Genomic DNA, 23,007 nt, shown 5'->3' with positions numbered 1-23,007 from the left:
TATTGGTTTCCCGTCTGATGTTTGTACTTATTGAATTGTGTTATATTGCAGCATCAGATGTTCTCTTCTTCCTCCATTCCGTCTGCATTGCAGAAACATTTTCTTTATCGGTTTCACTTCTATATGGGCGTTGTTTTTTTATGTTGAATATAATTAAAGTGTTGTGTCTGTAACATTTACACAAATCAGTTCTTACCCTTGCATACACTCGCTGTCAGTGCATCTATCACAGCTGGGATTAAAATTGATGGGTTTACAACTGCTTGTCACATGTAGCCGTGAACGCGGCTGCCGGGAACATCTCCTTTTTCTTGAGATGCTTCTTTTTCCCCCTCCTGCTTCTGTCTGCCAGTTCCATCTAAGATCCTCTCATTAAATCCCACATGATTTCTCGCAACAACAACTTCAATAATCATCTCTCTTTTCCTCTGTGCCTTTAACTCAGTTGCGAACATGACAGACAATAAGGTTGGAGTTGGGATGTCTTCAGGCGAGTGCGGCGTCGCTCTCCCACTCTCGTTCTGCGGTGACGCCCGGCTGGGAGAGACGGAGCGGAAAACAGAGGGTCCAGAGCTGTCAAGTGAGCTGCTATCTCCATCACTTCAAAGTGTCGGCGCCACATTAAACGCACCATCCATCATGCCACGCTGACACTTCTCACACAATAGTTAGTGGGGAGGATTTTTTTTATGTTTGGCTGTCTCTGCAGAGCTTCTGTATTAAAAACTAGACTCGGAGTACTTTTTTGAAGTCGGTCAGCACACAGTGGATTGATTGATCTCTTGGAGCGCCAGCCCGATACTCTAAAGGCACTTTATTACCTGGAACATCAATCCTTTAAGTATATTTTTGTAAGTTATATTTTATATGTAATAGTTTATATAAGGTAATGGAAATATAGCACCAGAAATCATCACTGAAGAACGGGGGATACAGTCTTGAACCATTGGAAACGTACAGTGCATGCTGAGAAGTATAAATCTGCAGTGTCTATTGTCACTTAGAATCTGAATGCTGTCAAAAAGGATCAGGTAAAGAAAAAAGGGGGGAATCTGGTCTTCCTTCATTCAGCAGTGAGTGACTCATCACGATACGCTCTAATTACATTTGCTTCTTAATAAAGTGAGCCTTTTGTTTACAGATTAGCCCGTAATCCCTTAAAGACTCGCAGTTTTTTCCTGACACATCTCCCATAATTAGTCGAAAATCCTTCAAGAAGACAAGAGCGCTGTCTGTGCTTGACCTGAGCTGAACTCATAAATTCATGAGCAGCTATACACTAAACTGCTCATTATAAACAGAATACTTAGAGTTGCCCGTATCTCTGCAGAGATGTAGGCTTTGGGAGGCTCACCAGCTGTGTTTCATCATGTGCAAGACTAAAAAAAGAACATATAATATAGATATCTGGTGAACATTAAACATCCATTTAGATCACATTACATTTGAAATCCTAGGAGCATCATCAGCCTCAGAATATGACCTGACTGATTTTTTATTTCAGTCATAGATCAAGCGCTGGCCTCAATTTTGAGTGTCGTATTTTTAGCAACACCATGCTCCAAATGTAAAATGTGGTCAGTGCATGCATTAACATAGTGAGCATTACGGGAGGTTGTTGGAGGGAAGCAATGGGAGGACAAGTTAACGCATTCCACAGTACAGAACATGCAGACAAGACATCTAATGTGCCCTAATGATACATGTATTATATCCAGTACACTTGGTTAACCCTGCATGCACGTTCTGACTCGGATTAAGACACAGTGACATTAGCCTGTTTCCACTATTATGGGCTGCAAACATCAGTGAGCTCCAGTGAAATGCCAAATTCAAGGTTATAATGAAATGCTGTTTATGTGAGCAGGCGAGGAGCCAGTTAAAGGAAACCTTAGTGGCACATTCCATCCATCTTCCTCATCCACAGGGCCACAAAAGGGATGCTACTCCTTTACCATCTTTTCTTACAAAAATATAAAATCAATCATGTCTTTGTCTTCTCTGTGCAACACTACAGGAAATTATAACAGGTAACAGATTCAGCCACACATATAATAAAACTCTGACACCTGGGAGACCAACATATAAATCTGATGAAGTGCTGTCCTTGGAGCTTACCAGACCTCATCCCTGCATTTTTCTTGCACCTTTTAGCAACACACCCAGACACCAAACTGCCGGCCGTCCAGTTGCATTGTGGGTAATGTAGGTAACCGGTTTTGACAAGGAAGAGGAACTTGTGAAATAATAAAAAAGATGCTATCTCTGGTTCTCCTGCAATGATTTTTTAATGCATTTTGTTATTACACTTCCCATTGTGAGTCAGAGTGCGTCACATTGTGGGAGTGCGACACAAAAATCTGTCGCCTTTTAAAATCTGACACCTCTGATAAAGAAAAGTCACAGAATTTGTCTAATTGATTGTTTAATTTCTCAACAAACTATTTATTTTTTGCCACCAGGACATGAAAATAAAACGTAATCACATGAAAGAGTTGCTCTCACATCAACCTTCTCTTAGTAACACGACCGCTGCCTGGGAAAGTGGACTACGCTTGCAGATTGCCGTCCTCCTATTTCAGTTCCCCGTTGATGATCCAGGACAACATGTGCAAACAGCTCTCATTCAAATTCTTCACCCGAACCGCTCAGCTCCAGCCTTCAGTGGAATACAAACGGACCAAATGACATCCCAATCCTCGGCATGTCAGGCATCTCTGCCTTTCACAGGCTGAGGAATTATATCTTAGGTGTTTTTTTTCCCTTCAAATAAAACCCAGATGAAGACAACCTACTTTGCACTGGCATGTTAATTTCACACTCACACAAATCCAAACACATGTGACAGATTTTCACTCCACATCTCGAACACACTGCGTTCCCTCTCAAAGCCATCGGCTAAGTGAGAAATGGGAATCATTTCCTTTGGAAAGGGCCAACGTGTGCAGACACAACACATCGGGGAAGTAACGCGATCAGGGCGTGCTCTTATTGGACTCTCGTGGGTGATTGTAACTTGAAAAACAATGCTTCACTGTCATGCCCTCAGCCTCCACCGAGTCATAAAGGAGATCAATCTCACCTAGAAGCGCCATTTTCCTTCTCGTTCAAGGTTGGGTGGCATTATGGTCTCGTATTGACGTATGACAGAGAGAGACGGAGGAATATAAAAATGAGTTTAAGGGAGGAGGTGGGAAGCCAGAGGGAGGATCACACCTGCCAGCATGAGGTCTCCGTGGGTTTAGAATCCACAAACATGGCTCCTCTTTGTTGAGGAATGACTTTAATGTCAGTTATTATGTTTGCAATATCCTTTATGTGGTTCTTTTAAAAAAGTACCTATCTACCAAGCTACCTATGAACTAACCGGACTACTTTTGTATACACGCATTAGTGTAAATTGACTTCCATTATGCAAGTTGCATATTCACAGTTCCACAGTCATATAAAAGCACCATTTCACATCCTACACACACATTCTTCCATAGAAGGTGTTGTTATCCTGGTCCCTGTGAAATGTCACAGTAAACCCTGCAAACACACTGAAACACCAAGCAGACACTACATGAAATATCCACACTGAATGCATGGCTTATTTCACAATCCCAACCTGATTATGCAAATCTACCTCGTGCCTTAGATAATTATTGTCAGAGTCGGTGAATGCGTGCATCTGCGTGGGTTTTAGTTGTGACTGTGTAAGCATGCGTTTGCTTGTGTTGACAGAGGTTCAGAATTTACATTAATTACAAATTTAGCTTGTTGATTCCACTTGTTGAGTGATTAAAAAAAAACACATTTTGGACCTACTGCAGCATCGATTACACATGTTTTCCAAGCAGCTTCTATCTGCGTTGGTAGTGAAAAAGAGGCGATAGAGAAGTTATCGAGTTTCACAGGATCAATAGATGCTAAACATAAACAAGAGGAGGTGGGGAGAAGTCAGCAAGACTCGAGGTTTGAATGGGAGACAGAAAATAAGTATAGTTTGGTAGGTAGATCAGTCGATATTCAGGTAGGTAGTTAGGTGGTCGGTCGATAGATCAGTTGGATAGGTAGATACTTTATTTACTAATGAGCCTGGCAAAGAAGAGTGCAAAAACAAGCCTCAAATGCAGAAGTCAAAGAAAGAGTAAGTAAATGGCTACAGGTGTACAAATAAAGATAGTTAAACAATTATAAGTTAAGAAAACGTACTAAAAGTGTGTCAGAAGTAGAAAGTATCATTATAAAGTCCAGGTTGCAAGTCCAATAAGACTTCAGCAGTCTAGATGCAAACGGCATTACACATCAGGGATCAGGTCTTAGGATGAATGAAGGGGAGATGTCCCCCAGTCAAGTCGAATGGGGGTCGAATACAGATTTTTGATTCTGGTCTTTCACAGTTTTCTATCTGACCACAGTGTCAGGAAAGGGGATCGAGGTCTGTCATCAATACCAAACTCAAAAAACTTGATTCACATCTCCTAATGAGGCCCAAACGTACTGCATAAACTGGTTACCATGCAGAAATAAAAAGAAAGCAGGACTAATGAGAAAAACTAAACAATATTCAGACTCATCCAAAAACAATCCCTCTCAATCATCACTTGGCGGTGTCTGTATCTGCGGAGAACCTGCCCTCTACCTATTTTCTTATCTTGCCGTTTTCGGGGCGTTTCTGGCATCAAACTCTATAAAAATGTAGGGACCAGGTGCCAGGCGGTCAGCACACATCCAAGAGGAAGCTACCGCGCCAAAAACCCCACACGGGTAGGGAGGCGAAACACCAAGCAGACAAAGCAAGAGTGGATGAAATCTGAATTACTTCGCCTTTATAATCAATCAATGTGACTGGAAGTTAACATAGAGAAATGAAATATCTCAGCACTAACTTATGTATAATAACCTAATTGTGTTGGACGATATCAAATCTTCTCTGTTAAACCAATCTCCCATTCAACTGAGCACAGTCGGCCTCAAGACTTCCACTTCTTGTCTGCATGAGCAAAATCGCTCCTCTTCCCTCCTCATATTATCCTCCAGGTCAAATATGGCCGACCCGAGCTGAAACAAACACCTTCGGAGGCCGCTGTACCTTGAGCACGGCGGATTGAAGATGAACTACCTCCCCGACTCCTGCTGAGAGATCTGAATCGGATAATAGATTTAGGCCAACACCGAGGGGGGGTCAGTCGTTTATACCCAGCAAGCTATTTTCAAGCCGCTTCCACCTGACGGTAAAACCTCCCTCCCACATTTTTTTCAAATGTATAAATATATCTGTGGAGAGGGCTGACAGAACACATATGCTCTTTCCAGCAATATTCTGCTTCACACTTGGACAGTTGCACACGGGACTGGCAGCTCTGCACGCTCTGCTGCTGGGAGCTGCCCAGTTAAACCACAGCTCTTCCCACCGCCAACCGCAAAGCCGCTCAAGTGGAGCAGCCGGAGGTCGCTCAAGGACATTCTTAACTGCAGTTGCAGTTGCTAAAGAATGGGAGAACGTTGTCGGTTCACCTCCACCGACGCCCCGTGATTGACGTATTGACGCCGCGGGGTGTTATTGCCTGCAGACTAGTGGGTGTCGCTGTGGCGAATAAATCGGAGGGTATTTGGATGAAGGATGTAGGGAATCACTGTCAGGCGGCGCTGATTTGTGCGACATGGAAATGTGACCAATTCCACGTGTGTTGTCATTCATCTGTTCGGCTCCTTAAATGCCACGGATTCAGACATTGCTCACTTTTGAAAAGCGATGTCTTGTGTACGCCAGGTTGACGTCTTTGATGTAAACTGTAGCTCCAAAACATAATCAATCTGTTTCTCTGGGAAGAATGGGCGTGCAATAAGCGGATAAAGGGGAAACCGAAATAACTCCGTAATGATGGTGATTTGTAAAAAAAAGTATCAAGTCATGCTTGTTTTCCGAATGGAGTCTGGATTGATGTTAACATTGTAGCTGCTCCGTCAACACTATTTTAATCCTGACATAAACACGACAGCGGCCTTGTTGTTTGGACCATAGATAGTCTCTGGTTATGATTTAGACATTATTAGGTGACTTAAACAGTAACAGTTAACGGTTTGTGTTGCCTAAACCTAACAAAGCACTTTTACTTTTTTAGTTGCATGGGAATGTGATTTTGCAGCAGACGTGGCGCTCGTTACCAAAACCGTAATCACGTGACTGTTTGACAAACGCAGGCTGGAAAATCGAATAAATCATCTAATCACAGCCTTGAAGTGCTTATTTACTCCTTTACTCTCTTGTCTGAACTTGTGTACCTCTTATTTTAGAACCACACAGAGAGACCTGTGTTCATCCTGTGTTATACTTCCTGTCTCTTATGGTTGTTTGCTTCTTTATGTTTGCTCTTTAATGGCCTTTATGGTTATTTGCTCCCTTTCAATCCGCCATCCTGAGCTCATGATAAACAGTTTTCCTTCAGGCGCAGCCATATAGTCATCAATTAACATTTTTAACAGCATGCATTGTGTATCAATGAACTGCATTATGTTGTCTATCTGTTCACCCAAACACATTTGGAAATTGTGTCTTGCGGCCGTAAGCAGATTCTTACTGAAGGTCTATTTGGCTCGTCAGCATGTGGGGAAGCCTGCAGCAGCCTCCCCGATATTAATAAAGGATAAATGGAGGACAGATGCATGATGGCAAACCCCTACTTAACCAGTGTAAGGCATTCCTTAACACACAGACCTCATACATTAAGGGGAAGCCATTCCAGGGTCTGATGGTTTTTGCCTAATAAGGGGGCATTAACCTTGAACACTCCCAAGGTCGCGGATAGCTGAGGGAACCCAGATGGGCCCAACGCTGCGTTTGTCTGCAGACAGATGGGTTTTAACGGCGCACCCGCTCAAGCTGCAAATGATCCCAAGTCATAGCAGCGCTCTGTTTATGCTTTTTTTTTTTTTTTACATCTTTTATATTATCACTGAGCTCCTTTTATGTGTGAAGGTTATAAAGCCAAATGGCTAAGTGGGCTATTTGTGATATCAGTGAGTTACAGGAGCGGCAGAACAACAAAGATTTACATTGGAACCACTTTACATGTTAATGTTTTGTTATAAACCACACATTTAATTTAAACAACACCTGCCATATGTTCAGTTAAAGCAAATGAGAATCATCTGTCAAATGTATCATTTAGTGCTTTTCTTCCTTGTAATTTAGATGTAATTTAACAATGTGCAATTTCAATTAGTCAGGTTTGTTTGCCAGGATGATTGGCACACTATAGTCATGTTCAGGAGGCTGATGTTTGTGGTTTAGATATTGAACACATTTTTATGGATTGCCATGAAACTCCGTGCCCTGGCTTTTCATTTCAATGCCATCATCAGGTAAAGATTTCAGTCTGCACAATACTCTGGGTTATGACCATTCATAAGTCTCCTATCCACACATTACTGCATGTCTGTCTGTCCTAGAACAGTGATCCTTCCTATGTGGCACATCCTCAGGTTTCATCCTTTCCCCCCTTTAAAAGGACACATCATGAAAAGCCTTTTCAATGTGTGTGCACATACCGTATATTTGGTTATCTGGAGTTTCTACCAACCCACAAACTGTGAAATAAAACAACCCAGTCACTTTTTTTTAGGCCGCCTGGAGCAGAAAACGTGATTCAACAAGCCAGTCATATTTGGCTCCCTTTCCTTTATCATAAAAATATACTGCACTATTTATTTATATAGTATCCCCCAAAACTTGACAACCACTGTCACCAAAAGTGCGCTGTATATTGAAAATAATGTGTTTTCTGATCAAAGCATGTTCTAGTAGGAACATTTAAAGGGATTTTATAGTAAATTTATAGGATGCAGCCACTTTGTCAAAAAATGTGTCTTTTGTGTTAATTCAGTAGTTTCATCGTCACCATATATTTCCCTCCACTTAAAAATCTGCAACACTCATTCAAGCCTTCGGGGGGAAAGTAAGCTGCTTAATCTCACAACTAAATGAACTTAAGACATTACATCATGTTTCATTTGTCGCCTTTGTCGACATCAAAGTCTATCAGTAGCGTTTCCTTTTTTCTGTCTCAAGTGTCCTCTGAAGCACCGTCTTCCTGAACCGACTCAACACGCCGACTAAACTGATTTTCTCCCCTTTCCGCCTCAGGAAAGCCATTTTGTTTTTCAATCCTTGAGAGCATTCACCTTGTGCTTCTTACAAGCTGTGCTTTTGAATTACTATACCTCTGAATGTGCAAGGTGAAATCCCTCTCTCTCTCACTGTACTTTCTATTTGATGTTTTTTTTATTAACCTCTATCTGTTGCTTGATAGGAAGGCTTTTATAAAACTCTTGAATCCCCCAGCAATCCCCCAAGTCAAAGATGTGGCAGGAACAAAAGACGCTAGTGCAGTGTTTGCCTCTGTAACACACTTCAATTGGTGCTTCCGCAGCACGATAATCACCCTGCTGGTAACATAAATCACATCTTCATCCATGATGGTCACTTATATGCGACGCAAGCGGCCACCTGCAGTTCCAAGATGCCAAATTGAGCCTCCATTTATTGATCAGAGGGAGTTTATTTTCTGCAGGGCGGGCCTCGAGGTCACGAGCATGTCAGTAATTACTGGTGAGAACGCATCTCCTTGAAGAAGAGCTTGTACGAGCTATAAGTCTTTGTTCGCTCGGACTAAAGCAGCTTCTCCTGCAAGATGTCGGAGCTGTTTGGAGCCCACGGCGAAGCAGAGGTAGGAGATGTTTGCAAGAGGCTTAGGCTCCACCGAGCTCTCTGTGCTGAAGCAAAAAGGGAATTACTCCGTTCCCCGCGGGGGCCCGAGGGTCGGGAGGGAGGAGAGGCCCGTTTTAAAGAGATCGGCTGAGATGGAGATCGCTGTGAGGGATTTTTTGGCAAGCCTTGGCTACCGGGCGCTGAGAGGCTAAACTTTGTGCTGAAGATATGAAATAAGACTTTCTCTCTCTCCTCCCTCGCTTAACCTTTTTTTTTTTCACAGAGGGAAATAATTAAAATTCCCAAATGAAGAGCCCATTGCGAATTTATGAATAGCAGATTTGATACCAATCACCTCCGACCAATAAGGTGTCAGAGCGGAGGTGAATAACGAGGGGGTTATAAATACCCGATGTCATCAGGTGTGAAATGAAAGGCGATCGTGCCATCATAATGACTTGCATCTGCTGACTAACCCGACTGATGTAAGCAGATAGAAAGTGTTCAATGAATCGGTCGCTTCGTTAATGAGATCACGGCGTAACTGAGTGACTGAGACACTAATTGTTTAAGCTGTCTTCATAATGGGTTTAGCTGATGATGGAACAGGCAGTAAATGTGTCTGCTTCTTATGCTAAACTAACTACGAGGAACTTTTAACTTTTAACAGGTCAGTCAACCGCGGCTCTGTGATGACCTCCGGCAACGAAGATAACCTTCAACCTTTTGGCTTGTTCGGGCCAAAAAGTTGAAAAAAGTTGTTTTTGGTCACCAGCCACAGCTCCCCACTAGACCAGTTTGAAGTTGATTTTAAAACTAAACTAAAACCATTTGAAAACTGGTGTTAATAAATGTGTCCTTTATCACCTGACGAAAATGTTGGCTTTTTCCCTTTATTTTCTTCTTGCAGTTCACCAGAATGCTTAATTTACACGTTAAAATCACAAAATTTGTCCAGGTGGATGCCCCCAACAACGGTTTAGTTTGTCAGCTTTTTCAACCCTCATAAGTTTGCACGTATGTTTCTGTTCATTCTGATTAAAGTTGTGAAAACCTGGTGAGAACGATTGATGATCATGAACTCTTCAATGCTTACAGTTGCTTCATGCAGAAACATGACTTCTGGTTTTGTCAAACACCGAGAGGCAGTCGCCAATTAAAGTTCACCATTTGTCTATATATTTGTTCCAGAAACATACATTTCTAATCATTGTCTGCTTAGGAAGCAGGGCTCAAACAAACATGGAACCTTCACCCAGTAGAACACTGTTCGTGTCCTGTTTGAAACCAAAGTTAAGTATGCAAGTTAACAAAAGCCTACATATGTGACTGAAGTTACATAACAAACATTAACAAGCACAGGACTTTCACACAGGAAACTGCTGTTTGTGTCATGTATGAAACCTAAACTTTTTTTGCATTGTTTACGCAATTTACGCAAAATCCTTAAGTTATGTCATGTACATAACAAAGGCCTACATAAATTGCATATGTAACTACTAGTGATGTAACAAAACCAAATTCACGATGTAAAGTGTGTGTTGAGAACTACAACAGCAATTGTGTGAGAAAATGTTTCTCCTTGAAACGTAATTGAGAATGCACTTTTGTTGTATGGGAATGTTGTTTTTAGTGTATTATTCCAAAGTAGGGGGCATGTATTTAAAATATGAGGTGTGTGTCCTGATTATCCGACTGTCAAACTCTTCACCTCATAAAAGTCCACTCCAGAGAGGATGAACTTTACAAGGCCCTGGAAAGCAAAAAGCCCAAAAAAGAAGCTGTCTTTGGCTGGAGAGGCTCGTTAACGAGCACCTCATTAACTGGGAGGCCTGTCTGCGTGCTCGTATGCTACTGTGACTCACAGCAACATGTGCAACACAGATGTTACACAGAGTTAACACAATTGCACACATGCTGATGACATTGGATAGGTCGTGTGTCCGTGTTCTAATTGAGTCTCCGGAGAGTTGAGTTGGCACTCTGGTGCCAGAGAAGGCTCGGTCCAACCAGTCAGGCCGGCAGATAGAAACACGAGACGGCATCAAAGACAGGTGCAACACACTCTGCACAATGTTTCATTTTCAAAACTCACCGGCTCCGTCAGCCGGAGAGTCGTCTGATTAATTTGCTCCAAAGTTAGTCTGGAGCAGCTCTATATAATAAAGTGTAGGTTATCCCATATGGTACCAGAGCTCGGCAATTTACACAACCTCAGCTCTTCTATCTGAGACTTTATAGAATGTCGCTTTCGTGATTAATCTTGTTCCAATTCATCGTTTTATTTTGACCTTTGTGGGAGTTAAAATAAATTCAATTATTTCCACGAATCAATTCATCCATCTACGACCAAATTTGTGCTCGTGCAACATTTGATTAACAGAAACTCAAGGGAATTCACAAAAGGATTGCATGGAGTTTGTGGCCGCTAAACCTGTATTTCAAAAATAAAAAATCAAAGCACCTGCAAAGGGTGTGTTATTGAATATGGTCCCTTTCTATGCAAATGAAACCTCAAACCTCAACGTGCTCTCTCAGAGGCGACTCAAGACGAACCCACTTGTGAAGTTCAAGGTGCATGTTCACTTATTATCTCGATGAACTCTCGCAGTTTTGGAATCCCTGTCCGATGTGGTCTGGCTGAGCCGTTCGTGCTTCGCCTTAGAGCCGAGAGATTCCAGCCAACTCGCATCCTCTTCAGACCCCGATAAATGATGTATCCCTATAGGACCTGCATACCGCCATCTTAGTTATGCTTCACGGAGGTCGTCTCCAGGAAGTGAGGCGGGCGAAGCGATAAGAGAGTGTTCATTACAGCAACCGACACCCCCCAACCCCTAGAGGAAAGGATGGCACCTCCTCCTTCTCCTCTTATCTCTATCTTCAGAAAGAAAAGGGCAAATGTTTCCTCGAGACTTGGAGAGGAGTAGGCTTAGTGAGGAAGAGAGTTTTTAATAGAGCTGCTTGATTTACTTCAAAACAAATCAGAGAGAAATGTGACATACTGAGGAATAAAAGAAGACATCTTCTGTCTCTGCTCTTTTTGATTGGCTTTTACCTTTTTGTATCCTGCTTTCCTTCAGGTGGATGATACTTTAGATGAGAAATCCTCCTCTGTCTTCTCATTTCCTCTCTCCTCCCTCCTCTTTTTCTGATTTACCCTCCTCCTTTCCCCTCTGCTCTCTCTCTCTCCTCGTGTTTTCTCCCCTCCTTCCATATAATATCATCTTTCCCCCCTCTTTACTTTCATGTCCTCCCTTCTCCTCATTCTCCACTCTTCCTTGATTTACTCTATTCCCCCAGTCCGTCTCACTTTTTCCTCTCTTCCTCCTCTTCATGTACCGACAGATTAATGGCTGCCAGGTTATGCCTCGCAGATCCACGGTGTCGCCTCCTCTCACCCGGAGCAACGTCCCGAGATGAACTGCTGCCGGCTGCCTATTTGTCAGCCTGTGGCTCGTGCCCTTGGGCTATTTATAGGCCCGGATGTGATAAGTAAAGGAAGGAAAAGAGAATATTGGGCGTCACTGATGAGCTGCTCTATTTTATGGGGTTTTTTTCTCCTTCCTGCTCTTGTCCCCTTCACTTGCTTCCATCAAAAGTAATGTACTACCTATCTGTGTCTGTCATACCAGAGTATATCTCCGCTTCTGTCTTTCTATATAATCCTCCATCCTCTCCATCCACGCCCGCCAAAACCTCCTCCACAGACATCTGTGCTGGTTATCTGGTGCCAGCGGTCAAGTCTTCTGAGAGATCATCCTTTTTTTCCCTTCCCAACCACAACACACAGAAAAGTGGCTGCCCACTCTTTCTGTCCTCCTCCACTTCCCTCGTTCTCTTCCCCGCCTTCACTTGTGTTCCTCTAATGAATAGTTTGTTTTTATCAGCCAGGAGTTGAGAAAGCTGTTTAGGCAAAAAAAAAGTACACAGATAGATATGACCCCTGACCTCTCAGTCAGATACATTGATACAAGAAAACATCAAATAAAAAGAGGAGAGATTATAAAAGTGTTACAGAAAATAAGGTGAATAAAAGTTAGTTTGGGACTTTCTTTTCCCTGAGAAGTTTTGATCATTTAAAAGTATTATTTGTTTGTATTTTGTCCAACAGATTTGAGGGTTAATGATGTCCAAATGAAATATATATTAAAATAAGGCCACATTCCCCCTCCAGCCATTTTCTCAAGAGCTCGGTTGAATTTACTTGACTAACCTTGTTTGTTTGTTTTTTTATTTACAGGCTAAATGTCAGCAACAAATGTCCACAGCAGGAGCCCCGGACATTGTTATTCAGAAAACTAGTTTTGCATGAAACACATTTGGGAGACCCGATTCATGTTTTGAACTTCTGTGGTTTATCTAAAAGACACTGAAACAACATGCTTTGCATAAACAACCGAACCCGTTCAGGTTAGCCGACTTTAGCATATCAAAAAACAGTCACATCGCGTTGTTACGATTGGACCCATTTCACAATTTTAGTTATTTGTATGAATAAAGTTTCTGAACATCTGTATGATATTCTGGTGACGGCTCAGCTCAGTGCGCCGGCGGGTGTCTATGTATGTAACACACATCCACACTCGACATACTCCTTAATCCTCCACTGACCAGGCCCTTTAAGATGCTTTGACTCCGCTGCTGGTTCCTGTCGCAGCAGCTGCTCTCTGTTTGCAGAATTTTAAAGAGGAAACAAGAGAGTCGACTCGAGCCAACGAGAGCAGAAACACAGGAGACGAGAAGCTACTCAATAAACTCACTGAGTGGCTGCGTTGTAGACTGAGGTCCGACTCATCCGAGTAGACTCTGGCTCCGGTTGTCGACATCAGCAAAAACCGAGAACACTTTTCAAGAGATCTGATGAGGTTTGTGTGTGTGTGTGTGTGTGTGTGTGTGTGAGAGAGACAGTAGAAAATTAAAGAACCAACATACTGCAAATACGTTTTCCTCAAAGATTCTCATCCAGAGGTGGTGAAGCATCTGCACATGTACGAACAAGAACATAGAAAAGCTTCCTCCTCTAGAGAGCGTAATTACACAGAAAATGCCATGGCAAAATATGACTTTTTTTTTTTTTTTTTGGTCGTTTCATTTTTGCCTTGATGGCGGTGCTAGAAGAAAGTTCAGGGAGGAACCAAAATATCATCTGAGGGAGAGGAATTTACACAGCAAATGTCATGGAACACTTTAAATTGAATAAATCATAAATGAAAATCCAAAGCGTTGGTTGAAGAGAAACTGGACAAAAGATATCACCAAAATGATTAGGGATCATCCTCTGGAGACCATGATTATCAACTTTAATGGAAATAGTTGTTAGATTCCTGACAACAATGGACATTAACAACAGAGCAGACCTTGTCAGCAGCCATGTATAGAGCATTTGGTGCAGAGGTCGGTCGGGCTCCGATGTATCAGCCTGTTACCATGGCAACCACATTCAAAAAGGAAACGTCTCTTGGAGTTTGTGTGTGAGAGCACTTCCTTACTGTTACAGTGTGACTTATAAGATAACAAAATATTTTGTTTGTATATATTGTCCATACAGAAAATATAGAAACTTTTGCAACTTTGCACAAGCTGAAGATTCTACAAAACACTTCTCTTCTTCGATTCGACGCTCTGGGACCATGTTGGCATTTCACTTATCAGATCAATACTATATGATTTCTAACTTTAAGTATCATAGAAACGAGTAAACGTTGCTTCAACCATTTGGCGACAACATGGCTAAACGACGGGTGGTGGCGTGGGGGAAGGACCAAACACCAACAGACTGAAAAGAAAACGTGTGTTAAAAAAACTCAGTGTTAGATTTTCCGTAAAGAAAATAAATGAGTGCATTTTGATAATGAGGCCTATAAGTATAATAATAATAATAGTAAACTGTGAATCTTCCCCCTTTGAGCCAGTAACAGCCAGTATTCCTTTGTGTCGTCTGATGTGTTTCTAGCAGCCTCTCAAGCCTGCGATAGAAGACAGCTAATCTCTCACCACTCAGCGGCTGAATAACAACATGATGGGGTGAAGGCGACCTTCACTGGGGGCTTCATGAAATCCATTAGAGGTGAATTAATGTTTTGAAACATGTGTGTGTGTGAGTGTGTGTGAGAGTGTGTTTGTACTGATGCACAGGTGGGAACTTGGCCATGAACAGTACAATGTCGAAATTGCAGTTATTAGAATAATATTGTCAAAGAAAAATCTTGTAAATTGTGATTAAAATCATGTTTGGACCGTAATGTGAACCACATGTCAGACACGTGAGCTACATGTGACAAAAGTGCTGGTGTCCTATACTCAAGTAGATGAACAGTTACTTGTGCTCAAAAAGTAAAAGTGGAAAATAGCAAAATGTATCCCAAGGCTAACTGAATCTGAATTAAAAAAAACAATATAATCTATAATTCCCCTCAAATTGGGTGTTTGAGGTAATCTGGGAAGTGGAGATACGGGAGAGCTCCGACAGGATCCTTAAGGATCCAAATAGTGGTCGATGTCTGACGTGGAGCGGGGCATGTTTTTTTAATTTTGTGCAAAATTTCAAAACGTAAAAAGGAAAATGAAAGGAAAAAATGCTTCAGTTGTAAAATTGCTCACATCTGCCGTTAAATAAAGATACAAAAAAACCCATAAAAATGTGCTTATGAACATCTTTGAAGCACCATTGAATTGTATTTCTGATATTTTTGTATTGTACTCTTTTACATCATGTGTCTCCCCTTAACTAGCAAGAATGCCTTTCAAGCACTTCAAGATGCTCTCATAACTTTAAATCCGTACACGATACAAATAAAACGACGTGCATTGCCAACTCTTACTGCCAACAGTTTTCATTTTGAGTCAATTGAAAAGCTTGGCGTCTGGTTCTAAGCCAGCAGCCCACTGAGTTCCTGAGGAAGAGTGAAGGAACGTTCCACTCATTTCACTTACAGACCAACTCGTTCTGAGGCCCTTAGATTCACTTTACTATTCCACTCTCTGGTAATTAAATGGAATTATAACACTTACTAATCTGTTTTTTCTGAATTCACCACTGTACACATTCAGGATGTTCCCATTTTATTTATTAGTGGGTCTGTTTTAGAGCTCGTTCAGCAGTCCGTCTTTCTCCCATTTATCTCCACTTCCCCTCAAGTATGTCTGATTGGAAACATATCAGATCTGTGACCACCATTTTCCTCACCATATGGTGTCCTTGTTGATTGATTAAAATGCTATTAAAATCAGTTTTCTTCAAAGACTCGGCAGTTCTTTTAGCATGTGTTACTATATCAGTTTCATATTTTCCCCCTGCTGCGTGTTACATAACATATTAGCACAGTGACCCTGAGATTTGTTGAGATGTGTTGCCACACATTTAGCATTTAGGGACTAAGTTATGTGAAGCATCCTTTTGGATTTAAAGTGTGAATAATCAATGCAGAAGTGTTATTCATAATATTTGAAAGCTTAATCGTAGGCAGCTGGACTTGCTTTAGGTTTTCGAAGATGTTTCGCCTCTCATGCTCTTGGAATTGAAGAAGCATCTTGGATGAGAGCAGGTCAGGTTACCTACAATAAAGCTTTCAAAGACTGCCATGACCTGGATGACTGAGAATCTTTACAGACGTGTTATTCATAATAAGCCTCTTGTCTATCATTCTCAGTGAAAAAAAAGGTGAGAGTTTTTGGAAAAGAAGGGTTTAAGGTGAGTGATGCCTGGTGCAATATCATCTCAATGGTTTATTCAGGTGGATAAAGCTAACCGGGATTGATATCTCCGAGCTATGAAATGAAATGGTTTCTACGGCGATGGATTTCTAAACATCACCTTGATGTTAGGGCTCTAATGCTTCAGTCTCTGGCAAGATGAACACGCCAGAGTTTAATGAAACCACTTTAACTGTATTAGTGCATGCTTATGCTTGCTTTCACTCAGAAGGTACGAAAAAGCACGATGTTAACAACAGCTGCAAAAAAAAAAAGCCTGCCAGAAGAAAGATTTGGCATTCCTGTAAAAAAAGAAGAAATAAGGATGAACAGAGGGAGGGAGAAAAAAGAAAATAAGGAAGACGCAAAGAAGACTGTGCCAAACACAAATCCTCCCGTGAAATAAATGAGGAAAAAACAAATGAAAAAAGGCAGAGGAAGTGTTGCCAAATCTTGAGCCAAGGCGAACTCCATCTCTGGGATGAAAAAAAAATCCCCCCTCCTTTTGTTGTTTTGACAAATCCAGGAAGTGCGTGCGACATGTACCCCGAGACGGCGTACTTTATGACAGCAATAAAGACAAGGAAACTGGCATCGATTCAAAGTTGAGGGGGAGTCCGTGCCAGGACTATTTGTAGGTGGAACCGAGTATCAAACAGATTCCTGTTCGCTCGCAGGGATGCTTTTTAATTAACACAATGGAGGAAGTGAGACAATTAGAGGTGATGTGCTGCATCGCTAAACTACCCGAGGAAGCGATCCGATGAAGATCAGAGAAGGTGAGCGAGCCATTAGGAGGTGTGTACTGCAAGCGAGACAGCTGTCAACATTTTATGATCAGGATTTATGGATTCACCCACGAGGTACGGCTGCCAGTCGTAACAAGTGCATGATGGTGAAAGAGAGCCAAGTGTCACGGGTCTGAATGTACCATCTGCAGGCTGACGGTTGATTAAAGGGCCAGGTCACCCAAAAGAAGAAAAAAAATCTCACTTAACACAAAAGTGAGCCATGAAAATACTTTGGGTTTTGAGATCCAGCTCCAAGACTTTTCTCGACCACAATGTGATGTCGGTGAATGAAAATTTAATGGGGACTACGCTTCAGTGGAAAGTGGTTCCACAGTTCACAGTTCTTTCTGGAAGCTGTGTCCCTTTTACTGGGTTGGAGGCAGAAATCTCCGAGGCACATTTGTCAAAACCTGGACAAATAAAACGAAAACTATCTGCATAACTAGATCATTTCTGCCTCCTGTGATTAATTCATCATGCAAATAAACCATGCCCTTGCTCAACCCAGTTGCCAGATTGAAAAAAAAAACGTCCAAATTTATGAATACATTTCATATCACTCTTCTGAAGCTGACAGGAACGCCCAATGCCACGTGGGTAACATTGTGAAATGACTGGTTAGGTTAACATCTTAATTAAGGTTGGAAAACAATATGATGGTTACGTTACACAGTAAAGTAACAACCGAAATGAAGTAAACAATGTTACAACAACATTACGTAATAAGTAATTTGTTTGACCCAACCGACTTTATCGCTACTTATGATGTACTCACAGCTGCCCCATGCTTCTACTTTGAGAGACAACACTCAACATTTGTATGGACAAGTGAGAACCTTCTGAGGCAAACATGAAAAAACATTCGGAGTACACTGGAGCTCTGACAAGAAAGACTCAATCTGTTCTCATACTAAGCCTTCATATTCCTTGCTCCGTGCAGAACAATTATTGGAGTTAATGATTCCCAGTACTTTCTGTTTGTGCTGGTGTGGATGGGTTTTAACTTGCAAACCAAGCTGTGCTCTGCGGTGCCACAACGGCAGCCAGATTGGGTTTGACATCTGTGTAAACAAGTAAAAAAAAAAAAAAATGTTGTTGTTGTCTGTTTAATGGAATGTTGTGCTTTGCCTCGTGGCCTGACTAGCTGGCCTAATGGTTGCATTACCAGCATGCTTCCTCACCGGACATTCAAGCTAGAGGTCGGTTCAGCGGGCGAAGTGCATCCAATTAACACCGCGAGCCTGTTCTCGAGCATGCAGCAGGTGCAACAGCTGGCCTGGATTTCTTCTTAGCGATGTCACGTCATCGTCGATATGTCATGAAAATAACAATAACAGAACTGGTCGACTAATGAACAGGACGGGACAACATGCAGCTGCTCTAAAGCTGTGCAAACAAGTACGTATAGAAAAAGAGGAATGGTTGCTATGGTAGTGAACTTACCAGCTTCCCAGGTAGAGTTTACCATGTTTGTCTTAATGTCCGTAAAGCATCCGTTGAAAACTGAGAGTAAAGCCTCTACGCTAGGACTTAATTGATGAAAGATTGTTCTGATAGTTCATGCTTTACGTTTAATGGTATATCTTTCCCTCCCTGGACCGCGACGAGCTGAACACATGAGACGATGTGAGTCTCTCTTTCTGAAGACGACTCTGATCTCTCCTCCTTCCTCGCTCTGTCTCTCTCTCAGTGGGGAGTGAACGCCGCTTCCTCCCCACCCTCGGAGCAGGGAATTGAATCTCAATTACCGAGCAGCTCCGTCTCATGTTTCATGTATGAGTGACCTCATTAGTTACTTACACCCTCTCCTCGCTCTCTGAAACATGTATGTATGCTGGCCAGAGAACTCCCATTCCTGCTGCCGGCTGAGGAAATATCTCAAAGATCTGGCATAATGGCTCGGTTGTCGGGTGGAACGTGCTCTGCTTATTCCAAGAATTATGTTGTATCCAGATTGGCTCTTTAGTTTGACCCCTTGACCTGCGAGTCGGCGTATAGCGTTGTGTTACCTGTGATGGCTCGGGTTGGTTAATTAACTTCTACAGCCACATTTGGGGAAGACGAGCTCATGGTCTCTGGGACGGATTGGTCGTAACGATGCCTCTCAGGTAGGATAATGGAGCATTCTATACCGCTGACTGGATGTGTACATTAATTTACATCTGTTTAGATGTTCCTCTACAGGACACGCCCCTTTTGTTGTGGGAAAATGCATTAATCCCTCATTTATACGACGAGTCAAACTCACTCTGAGAGCCAAGTACTCACATTACGACATTTAGTTTCTTTTCTCTGAGGATATCTCTCCGGAGCTGCATGTATGGAAATGACTTGCTATAAACCTAGCTGACATCACACACTTATACAAATCACACAATATACTATAATGTTCTGAATGTATTTTTTAAGTTGTAGATTGTAAGCAACTGTTAGCAGCAGCTGTTGGCAGTATGCTATTTGTTGTTGTTTTTTAACGAGGGGGACATTTCCACCCATGACTCTTTGTGTTTTGTATTTTTCTATTTATTATAATATATTCATAATGGTAATATTTTTTTGTAAAAGGAGAATGTTAAAGATCTCAGCCACAACTACAAATTCCATCTACTGTTTCAGCACCACGGACAGCACCACATGTTACGCAGCACAGTCCTGATGGTTCAGAGTCTCGGTCGGGGCCATAGATCTTAACGTGCACGAACCTCCGTCAGATAGAGGGTTAATGAGTCAGGCAGACTTGACTAGTATCTTCACCTAAACCACCGCTCTACATCTCGACCAGAGGAATCACAAATTACTGTTTGCAGGTATTCTGGTGCTTAGCCTGGAAGCTGGCTATATATTCCAATTTCACAAAACCAAAGGTGTGATATTCCAGGCGCAACTTTTTGACACCTTCCCAGGACATCTTGCCTCCCACATAAGATCCAAAATTAAAAAATCCTTACAGGGAAAGAGAGCTCTCGTGATTTGTATATATGTATGTGTGTACGTGTGTAGTTTTGGGACTTCAGTGAGAAAAACGGTGAGTGGCTGAGGTTTGAGGGTATTCTTTTCCTATTTCCTGTCACACACACACACACACACACACACACACAAATGATTTAGTCTCTTCCTTGTCCTCCTTCTGTCTCACTGATACACACACACACACACACACACACACACACACACACACACACACACACACACACACACTATCACTATCCTCGCAGTTGTTTTCCCCTCGCCACAATACATTTATCAGCCCATCCCAGCAGACGAGATGCGGAACAACTTCCCCGGCACCCCCAGAAGCCAAAAAAAACCCCACTGTGAATGTGAAAAACAGAGAAGATGCATAAGAGGCGAGAGAGATGGTGAGACAGAGAGGAGGAGAGCTGTGCAAGTCAAACAACATTTGCCGTGCGGCTCATGTGTGTTCCTTAACATTAGATACAACTTTGACGGTTGCCTTGATACGTGCCTGTGGATGTACAGTACCGATGTCCCGTCTTTGTGTGTGCGACTACTAACCGAGGAGCCTTTCATGATATTTTTAGCTCTTGGCTCAAACACACGATCTTCTAAAAAATTACTAAAAGGCCTTTTTTTTTTATAAAAAACATCACAAAGTTAAGCTCCTGATGGGAAAAAACACATCAGCGGAAAAAGAAAAATCTTCGCAATTACACGTCTTCCTCCTCTCTTTTCAATACTCTGCCGCTGCATCTTTATACAGATTTAATATGCAGAAAAAAAAGCAACTTTGCAAAGTCAGGTGCAAAGGGGGGCTAAACGGATGCACAGGAATGCTGTTTACCGCCGTAATGTCACTCGCTAAGCAATTCCCAAGTAAATGGCAGAGCAAGCACACGCACCATCTTCTGAATCCGTCAGGGGAACGCAAACGTACCCAAGACGTTTAGGAGAAGCTGCCAGAAACTTGTCTCTCATTAAATCCTCTCGACACCTTCCAAGTCATTAAGGAAGTGAGCTGGTCTCGAGATGGAGCAAAAAAAAAGACAAAAAGATTCAGCCAATTTAGGGAAGTGACAACTGAATTGTTCTGCGCCATTGCCAACTTTGCATGAGACACCTGTGTCTTGTCTCTTGGTGATGAATATCTGACGGGGGAGCCTCCGTCACCGCGGCTCGGCATGTGAAGACACGTTACCGGCTCCAAACTCTGTCTCAGGGTACCGTATTATGTCTAATAATGCATCGGTTTCAAAAAAGTCTTCTGAAAACAGGCAGAGTTCCTTTGAGTAATAATGTAAGTCTTTTTGTGTTTAGAGAAGGAATAAGTTAAGACTGAATCCTCATTTAGCCTTTGCCTAATTATCGACTTTCATTAGACAGATTAGTGCAAGAGATGTCATCTTTTTCATTTCACATTCATTCAAAAGACTTAAATTATAGCCTCCACCATTAATAATACATTTCCTACAACTTGTTATTCTTTTTCTACTTGTATATAAAGTATTGCTACTACTACTACTACTACTCATATACAACTACTACCGTCAGATCCTGCTGTTGCTGTATTACACTGGATTAACAATTAAGAAGTAAAGCTTCACTGTAGTTTGTCATGTGAGAGAATCTAATTACTTGATGTAGATAAAGTCATCATTCCGTCTTTACTCCCAACAACATCTCCACCCCACGCCAAACGTGTTTAGAAATAAATCTATACAATGCACAGATATCATCCTTTCACAATGATGTTGCCAGTAGGTTATTGGCTTCGTGATCACAAGTGATAATCAACACAGCGGGAACAACACTTCACAGCTACACGCTGCATGGACAGGGTGTTGTTGAGAATAATCGCCATCCAGCTCGGAGCTATAAATCATCGACATCCCACCTGCTACATCTGGAGCAGTCCAGCTGTCCATTTTACTGTAGCACAGTCAGATCCTCAGCCTGTCTCAACACCCAGCCGGAATATTGATCATATTAAGGACATTTCTGCTCAAATAAGCCTCATGTAACATTAAAGTGGCAGTATGTAAGATTTGAGATGCGTTGCTTCTAGCGGAGGTAGATGGAACTGCAGGCGAGCCTCTGGGACCTCATCTCCCTCACCCAACATTGTAGACCGTCTCTCATCTGTGCGATGCCTTCAAATGCTCCACACTGAAAGGAAGTCTGTGGTTTTCCCTCGTTGGCGGTCATTTTGCTTCTTGATGACCTTTCCTTCTTCACTTCCATTAACTTTTGTTTCTTTTTCTTGGGACTGGAAGTTGAATGGTCTTCTTTCTCTGGCTGATCCTCCATTGTGAGTCAGCAGTAATGAAACGTACCTGGTCAAACACTTTAGACTAGAGGGAGCCTGACTCAGCACTTGGAAGTTACCGATTTCCCATTAGAAGTAAACGCAGCATACTTCCTTGAGTAGCTCCACCTGGGAGACCAACCGCTGCTGACTGACGTAGAAAGGTATACTCATTTAGAATTTTGAATGTCTACAGACACTGAGATCCTTTTTCTGAGCAAAGCAGCAAGTACAAGCACTTTCATTAGTGGGTCACATGATCAATCACCATTGTTTTAACTCGGTCTGTGATAGATAGTAACTTAAAAGACAATTAAATAGATGAACATGTTACGGACTGCCACTTTAATGAGTCTCAAAGAGCAATTCATAATTTTGTTGATTGGAAGGAATGAAGACATTTCTTCAAGCGGCAGTTTTTCAATGAAGGGCTTGTTAGAAATCTTTGAGAAAACGCCTACGGACGCTTTACAGTTCAATGAATGGAACCAAAACTCTACATAAAATCTTAAAGGCAGTCAGCTGTGGGGATTTCCAAAGAATGATATCACTTGATGTGTTTC

The 23,007-nt window shown here is 42.0% G+C and overlaps 1 protein-coding gene across 1 annotated transcript in view; it reads right to left on the bottom strand.

The window, feature by feature from the left end:
- brinp2 (bone morphogenetic protein/retinoic acid inducible neural-specific 2) overlaps positions 1 to 23,007 on the bottom strand; it is a 161,405-nt gene that overhangs the window by 10,113 nt on the left and 128,285 nt on the right. The window lies entirely within an intron of this gene.

The sequence above is a fragment of the Eutrigla gurnardus genome (genome assembly GCF_963514095.1).
Source record: "Eutrigla gurnardus genome assembly, chromosome: 4".
Classification (NCBI taxonomy): domain Eukaryota; kingdom Metazoa; phylum Chordata; class Actinopteri; order Perciformes; family Triglidae; genus Eutrigla; species Eutrigla gurnardus.
The sequence above is the reverse complement of the archived record's forward strand: the minus strand, read 5'-3'. Positions and strand labels throughout refer to the sequence as shown.